The sequence below is a fragment of the Etheostoma spectabile genome, chromosome 7 (assembly GCF_008692095.1).
Source record: "Etheostoma spectabile isolate EspeVRDwgs_2016 chromosome 7, UIUC_Espe_1.0, whole genome shotgun sequence".
NCBI classification, from domain to species: Eukaryota; Metazoa; Chordata; class Actinopteri; order Perciformes; family Percidae; genus Etheostoma; species Etheostoma spectabile.
In genome coordinates this window covers 23,292,873-23,301,418 of record NC_045739.1, presented here as the reverse complement: position 1 = coordinate 23,301,418, position 8,546 = coordinate 23,292,873, and the positions used below count along the sequence as shown (strand labels likewise).

Below are 8,546 nucleotides of genomic sequence, written 5' to 3'. Positions count from 1 at the left end.
CCTCACTCCTCTTTTCCATCCATTCTGGGTGCCGCCAGGCAGCGTTGTCGCAGGGCATCTTTTTCAGGGCTTTGAGTGTAAAAAGAAACTCATCAAAATAAAGCTTATTAATCCAAAGAAATTCCCTGAGGAGAATCCCGCCCCAGACCACCCTCCATCAGCCTTATGCCATGTCTACGCGTATCACTCTGCAAGTCCAAAATTGCATTTGCATCCTTGGCAGCGGCCCAGAAAACAGCTGCATTTCCACTGACCTGCTAAATATATCAACCGCACTGACTTTAGATCAGTGAAAATTCAACCCAGGGAACGGAAAACAGCATACGACTTGATGTGACACATATAGTCAGATAGGGTGGATGTGCTAATAATCATATATGGTGCTCAGCCTGAGCAATACACTCACATGCCGGTGCCGTCTATCAAATGACCGCCTACGGATTCATGTCTGCTGCTGGGTTTGTGCAGTGGTACTGCCCAACACCTGGAAACGTAAATAACACACACACAAAAATAACTAGGAAAATATTACTTGACACCACAAACTGCTTCAAAATCTTTACACATTGTGAAATCACATTCTCTCTGATACCATGTCACAATTAGAAGAAAAAAGAAAAATTCTAAGCTTCATAATAATGTTGGAAGTGTGCGAGGCTGTTCTAATAAAAAGCATTCGACGCTACAGGTTGGTCATGGGATTGTGCACTCCCCTCTGGTCTGTGACTCCAGTCATTCTCAATCTTAGCGCCAACAACCAATGACTCTGGCTGCCAGAGACTCATTGATTTCTCCAAAGGCTGCTGGTCCCCGTCCTTCATGGTAGGCCGGGGGCCGATCCCCAGCCCCGCTGTCACAGCCAATGCTCAGGGACTATCGGCCAAATTCTCCTGTCGCTTTAATTATGCAGTTATTCACTCGGCTAGTTTCATATGATTACCAACGCGTAAGACTGGTCTTGGATGTCTTATTAGTTTATTGACATGAAGGAACTGACAAGTCCTTTGAAGCGTTGTTTGGTCCTACCCTTTAATCCGAGCCATAGCAACATTAATAATAAATTAACGCTCCTTCCGGTAGCTCAAAATAAGAACCACAGGAGCATTTTCCAACCTCAAAGCTAGACATAACAGACGCGGTTATAAAGTCTGGGTAAAGTAAAATCAGTGATTACAAGACAGTAGTGCTGTCAAACAATTAAAATATTTAATCGCATTATTGTCATAGTTAATTGCACATTTTTATCTATTCTTAATGTCCCTTGATTTCTTTTTTAACCAAGATGTTTTTCTCATTTTAATGCTCTTATCAACATGGAAAAGTGGATCGGCTTGTTTTGTGCAAATGTTTTTGTTTTATTCTAGCGGGAGCAGCTAAGTGGAACAGCTCGACTTTCAACCCCACGGACCGAGAAAGAGAGCGAGCAGATGAAGAAGAAGAGAGGTTTGTTTGGAAACGGGACCAAAAGTGACGAAAGCAGCAACATAACAAGGTTAGTATTCATTTTAACATTTGGCCCTCGTCTTTTACAGCTGTAGCTGCTCCCTCTAGAGGCCTGGAGAACTTCCGTTGTGTAATCTGGATGCAGCTGGGTTTTATTGTTGCATTTGTTATTGTGGTTTGTGTGGTTTTCTTTTTGCATGTTTTTTTATTTGCATCGTGTTATGTATTTGGTTGTGTTGTGTGTATTTGCATTGCGTTTGTGTATTTGGTTGTGTTGTGTGCATATGCAGCGTTGCAAAAAAAGTCTGCAAAGTCCTGGAGGGACTGTTATGTTATGATACACCCCCCACTTCACAGATTCTTTTCCTAGATTATATTACTTTGGACCTTTAATGTACATTGAAAGCACTTACCTCACTTGCCTATTAGCAAAACTGACTGGTCGTCAATGGGGCATAAAACATATGGCGAGTGTTAGTTTTCATGTTAGAAGAATGTACATTTTTACCAATTGCTTAAACACATTTAAGCCCTACAGGGTCATTATGTCTGATTCCACCTGGCAAGACAAAGGAACGAGCTGTGATAGCTGTGTTTCTGACTGCTAATGCTCCATGTGGATGTGTGTGTGTGTGGTTGTGTGTGTGGTGTTGTGTGTGTGTGTGTGGTGTGTGTGTGTGTGTGTGGTGTGTGTGTGTGTGTGTGTGGGCAGAAGCCATGCACTGTGGGTTGATGGTAGCACTGAAACTGGATGTTGGCAGCGTTCCACGTGGAAGGGATGAGCAACGCCTCGGCACTGAAATATTGATTCAGAAAGCTGAAGCACCCGCGGGCCATAGGCTGCACTTGGACAGCACATGCAGAAAAGTGTAAAACTTCAATCCCGGCATCTGCACAGTGTTACACAGCTGTAACATCTGACTGAAGAAAGCATTGGTTGAGTGCCCCTTTAAGGGCGTTTTTACACCTCTATTTAGTTTGGTGTAGTCCAGCATTGCCAGACCTTCCTCCACAGCGCTGCGGGGGAGGGTCTGGCTAGTCCACACAGCATTCTGGGCTGGGAGACAAACATGCTCTGGTTTATTGGGATTTCTTTAAACCAATCATAATCGTCTTGGGCGGCACTAAGCGCTGGACGGACCAACAGGGACTCTAAAAAACAGCCTCTGGAAGGAACCTGTTTTGGTGGAACGTGTTTACGTTCAAAAGTTGTTTTAGACGTGCAACAGAAAACTCAGATTGGACAGATAGTCTAGCTAGCTGTCTGGATTTACCCTGCAGAGATCTGAGGACCAGGTAACCATAGTCCTCAGAAATCCACCGGAGTTTAAAATGCCAATATAAAGAAACATTAATATTAATGTACAAGAAATATTTGGTGATTTAAAAAATCCAATATATCGCCCGATATACATATAAAAAAGGCTCTTTCAGTGAGAAAGGACAGAGAAGGGACACTAAAAAAAAATCTCTCTCATTGACTCCAGTTCATGTTTTAAAGAACGATAGGTCCCATGGACCGGAAGTGGAAGGGCGTGACTTTGGCTCTCTATATAATGGCATGTAATTGTAACAAATAAGCCTGATCTGGCTGGGGAGAGTTCTTGCCGACCAGGCATCTCTCCTTAACCTTTAACCTCTCTCTCTTAGTTATGGGGTTATAGTTCTAGACCGGGGGGGGGGGGGGGGGGGGGATTTCTTTCCTTTGGCACAATGAGCTGCTCTCCTCTCCCTTTCCATTTGTGTGCATCCTGTCCCAGAAATGCTTGTTACTACCCTAGTTAGAGTCCTTAAGTTTTCTTTTCACCCAGCATATTCTTTTAGGATTAGGATGGCAACAAGATCTTGGTTGCAGCTGTCGCCGTGGTCCTGCTGCACCCCCGGCTACACCCTTTTAGGAGGTTTCTTCCTAAAAGGGAGTTTGTCCTCGCCACAGTCACACTACTTGTTCGCTCTTGGGGGAATTACTAGAACTGTTAGAGCTTTGTACATTGTAGAGTGTGGTCTAGACCTGCTCTATCTCTAAAGTGTCTAAAGATAACTTTTGTTATGATTTGATACTATAAATAAAATTGAACATATGATGCTTTTGGGAGACGATTGCAAATAAAGCAAACTGTTGCTAAAAAGGAACTACGTGCCGTTTTCACTTAGGTAACGTTGCTGTTGATGTTCAAGGCTGTGAGCCGAGCTCTGTGTCTATCTCTTCTAAAGCAAGCGTGCCTTTGATTCATATTTTAAATATGCCCCTGCAGCATAAGCATCAAGCACCATTCTCGCTGTTTTTTCTTCTTTTTCCCCCTCGCTTTTCTGCCTCTCCTCATTGACGTTTTTTTTAAAAGTTACATTTACCACTCCTTTCCTCCTCTGACTTGTTTCTGCTATCTAAACCGACGTGTACACTTGGGATGGCCCGGAAAAGTGCTTTGTGCCCCATGTGAGATGCGTTTATTTCAAACTGAATAGTGAGGTCCTCTCAGTCTCGCTCTTGGAGCTTGTACACCCCGCAGGAGACGAGGTATGTAAATGACACAAGCTCAGTAAGGCATTGCAGGAGTAGCCACACTCACGGCGGCTTCATATGCAGGCAAGACGAAGGCGGCGGCCTACGTTTGTATTCCTCCGTCTCCTCTGAGACAGCGGAGACGGAGTAGGAGGAGGGAGGCAGCCAGCCCAGCGAGTCCCACTCGCCCTACTTCTCCCCCCCAGTGTCTTACGCCTACGCCGTAGCGTGCCGTCTCATCCTGCACAAGCTCTGCGCTGTCTTCTCTGCATGTAAACAAACGTACATATCCAAAGTACATTACAGGAGCTGTGCTGTATGTTCACGCTGTGCAGCGGGCCGCTGACGGGCACGTCACGCCAACTCTGCCTCATCACTGTGACACTGATGTCCCAGCGCCTCCCTTAACTACTGTCAGTTACAACCCCCCATCCTGCACCCACTGCAGGCGATGTGGCAACCCCCCCCCCCGCCTTGCTGGGCGTTGTAGTCACATTGCCTTGGCAGAGCCCCCCTGCCTCAGACAGCTCTTTCCCAGGTGAGATGCTCTGACATTTGTTCAGGAATTACGTGTTTTTCTTTCCTTTCTTCCCTGTCCTGGATGCCGTTTACAGAGTTTACCTGGATCACTGCGGCCGCAAGAGAAAATCCTACATACGCTAACCCCGGCTTGAAAAGAAGGAAGTTGACTAACTTCGGTGAGAAACTGGCCATATTCTTCTCATCCCTACAGTTAGGATTTTTTTTTTGTTGCCACTCGAGCTCAGAGCAGCAGAAAGGCCTTCATGAGTCACCCACAGGTGCCCACAGTCTTTCTGAAATCATGCCCACACAGGCCTTGATGAAAGCTGCCCACTGCTAGAGGCATCCTGTTCACTTTGTCGTGTTTCTGTAAGGGCACGCCCCTGCCGCCCTCCGCTTGAGCTTCAGCTGTGGAACTCTTCAAACACTTGCGTTCCCGTCCTTTGACTGCTTTTGAGCTGTTGTGGTAATGATTCACAAGCCAGAGACCCAAGACGCCTTCACAGCAGGCGAGTCCTGAGGAGTTCATTCAAACTCCACGGCGCTTTCTGTTTTTAGTAGTGCTCCATTTGGGCCCAATGAGAAAAACAATAAGCAGTGAACCCTAGTGTCATGTTAACTAACGCCACATGCAGCAACTGCCTCTAACGTCGTTTTGGAGCATCGGAGAGCAACGCAGGCATTTAAAAAAAAAAGAAGACAAAAAGTGCTCTAATCCCCAATTTCCACCGGTTGCAGAACGGCTGCAGATCGGCTCCATGCTCCGCCGCCCGTCAACACCCACCGGGTCCAAATTTGATAACGGAACGGCTGCGGCCATGACTGACAGCTGAAGTCGAAAGGACCCACGAGATCTCGCAAATTCATGTAGAATAGAACCACAAAAACAACAGTTTCCATCCAGAGGAGTACAACTCTGTGCTGTGTTGAAAGGGAAATATGATGGATAAACGGATGTTTTATTTGTTTCTGTGCTCAACTTCCTTTTTCCGCACTATCTGCCCGGTGCAGAATTACTGCAGAGCTCTCCGGCGACCAGCAAAAAAAAAAAAAAAATAAAAGAGTTCTGCGTATTGGCTCCATGGGGCTGTGGCGTTCTGCAATCAGTGGAAATACACACATGACTTTAATGGAAACGTACTGACTATCGCCGCCGCTCCGGAGCGGATCCACAGCCGCACCCGGTGGAAATTAGGAGTAAGCGATGCGAGTCGTTTTTTTAGGCTACAACATTTTTTGTCACACACATCCAACATGTCTTGCCTGTCCCCTGAGCACACTGTAAAAAAAAAAATCCCCGATATAAGTCAAGTGCAGATTTGAGTCGCACATGCTCATGTTTGAAAAAAAATAATAATAATTTTGACAGGACAGCTGAACATACAAAAAGGGGAGGGGGGGGAATGACACGCAGCAAAGGGCCGCCGCGTCGAGGAGTAACCCTCTATATATGGACGGCCACTGAGCTATCTGGATGCCTTAGATTTTGACATATACAGTATTTGTCACATAAGTTTTAATGAAATGTTTTGTCTGAGTTTTTTATTGTGTAGTCATTCCATGCTGAAGCCTTCAACATGCTGAGTCACCTTCTCTCACAGTGATCCTCGATGTCAGAGTCATGTTTTAAGGTGGAGAATCGGCTTCTTAACAACATGAAACATGAGGTGGTCAGATGTGATGTAATAAAGTAGATGAACAGCATACAGTATATGTGTTTTGCCTAATTATTTCATGCATGTCTTCTTAGATCATGTGTATACACACAAAACTTGTTTCTTTTTTTCCTTTTGGCCATTTTTGTGCGTTTTTTCTGCACTGTTGCCTAAATTCTAAGTTGTTGTTCAGTCACTCTGTTTTCTTATTTGTGCACTTGAAAGTAACTTTTAAATAAAAATTAACACATTTAACAAAATAATAGATTATTAATTTATCAGAATTGAGGATTTAAATCGTTCTAGAGAGAATCGCATGCGTCTAAGAATCCATTTTTTTCCCACCCCTAATCAATACAGTGTAGAAACTTACTGTTTTTGTTTAGAAAAAGAGAAATGCGCCGTTTCAACAAATTGTAGGCCATCCAGAAGATTTATTTTAACTCACCATGGAACTAGTGTCTTTGTAACATGAATAAATAAGTATAAATCCAAAACTCTACTCACTTTATTTTCAATTTGCTCTGCAACCTTGGAACCCAGCATCTTGTTTTAGTTGAATAGCCATTAGCTCCAGCTTTCCAGCTATATGGTTGGTGTCTTTGTAGTCTTTGTAGCTGTAGCTTAGACCTGAGGGTAAAATAAGTTTTTAAAAAAAACAGCATTACTTAAACTTCAAGTCTTTCTTCACTGGTGTCCATGGCGAGGAAAAAGCTTAACGTGGTTTAATGTACCTAAACAACAATCAATCATCACCATATTTACCATGGCCATATCTTGTCATGAACACTTAAGCCTGTCATAAAAAAACTAAACTGAAATCCAACAATTATAGAAGTTATCTCACATTAACGTTTTCTTCTTCACTGGTGTCTATGGCGAGGAAAAAGCTTAACGTGGTGTAATGTACCTAAACAATGATCAATGATTGCCAAATTTCTCTCGCATGTTGCTCCTCATAACCCCTGAAAACTGTCAAAAAATCGAACCTAAGGTCCAACTATTATGGACGTAAGCTGACATTAGGCGTTTCTGCTCCATTAGAGTCCTATGGTAACGAAAAAGCTTAACGTGAGAAGGCTTAATGTGGCTTAATGTACCTTAACAACGATCAATTATCGCCAAAATTCTCTCTCATAACCCCTAAAAATTGTCAAAAAGTCTAACCCAAAGATACAACCATGAGAAATATGGTGATGATTGAGTCCCACACATTGACCGTTAATCAACAGTCTATGGTCCGACACCGTGCCGACCTGTAATGGCCGCTAGGAGTCACTTTAGACCATAGTCTGTATATTATTAATAAAATATACAATAATATAGTATATATAGATAGTATATATTAATATACAGTCTATGCTTTGGACCTGGTGGATATTGATAACTAGCTAGCTAAGCACTTAACATGAATTTATAGCTAACGTAGATATTAGCTAGCTAGCTGAATGTATCGCTAGCTAGCTAGCTGTATATCGCTGGCTAGCTAGCTGTATATATATAGCTAGGTAGCTAGCTGTATATATAGCTAGGTAGCTAGCTGTATATATAGCTAGGTAGCTAGCTGTACATATAGCTAGTTAGCTAGCTGTATATCGCTATATATTCAGCTAGCTAGCTAGCTAGCTGTGTATCGTATCTAGCTATATATTCAGCTAGCTAGCCAACATCTAGCTTCCAACCAAACACATAAAGAGATTTCGCTAACATGTCTTCCAGTTTAAGCACATAAACAGTAATTCTCATACCCGGGAAAGGGAGATATAAATGGTCACTGAAGAGACAATATGACGATATGCTTTCTCTCCGGTAGCTTCACCGAGAATGAAGCTGTCGCGTTGAGGGCATAGTGTTGAGAGTGCTCCCGCTTCCGACCTTTTCAGGCATAAATAATCAATCATAGCTCTTTTTTGAAATGAGATTAAACCATGGACTGTATATTTATTGAATTAAATATACGATACGATAACAAATCACTATAGCCTACGACATATTTAACAAGTATAGCCAGTGACGATTTATAGTAGGCAGAGGGTCTTTGGTGTAGCCTACATATAGGCCTGCAAATGTTGTCAAATAGTATTAACTATGTTTAACATTTTAAACTTTTTTAAAGGAGAAACCTTTTTTTTTAGCATTTTCTACATGTTTTTAGCAGATGGCATTCACCTTTATTCATTAATTAACTCTACATTTATGATCTCTTTTGACTTTGACTCATTAATTTCAAAATTGTAAGCTATACCAACCTGTGTCAACCTATCACATGTACATTGACATTGCACAGCTTTACCAAGAAATAGTTCCAGCATGTACGTAATTCACTCGAACCACAAATGGTTGAAGTTTTGTCTCAGGCTGAGATGTCTGCATTCAGCCCAGTATAACAGAGCTCAATGGCATTCTGTTCCCACTGGAAAACC

At 42.9% G+C, this 8,546-nt stretch overlaps 1 long non-coding RNA gene across 1 annotated transcript; it reads right to left on the bottom strand.

Annotated features, from left to right (window-relative positions):
• Positions 1 to 405: 405 nt before the first annotated feature.
• On the bottom strand, positions 406 to 8,078 carry LOC116692469 (uncharacterized). The gene is made up of 3 exons (XR_004332702.1): positions 7,872 to 8,078; positions 6,631 to 6,753; positions 406 to 484 (listed from the first exon to the last, which is right to left on the bottom strand). It is a non-coding gene; the product is annotated as an uncharacterized LOC116692469 (long non-coding RNA).
• Positions 8,079 to 8,546: the final 468 nt, after the last annotated feature.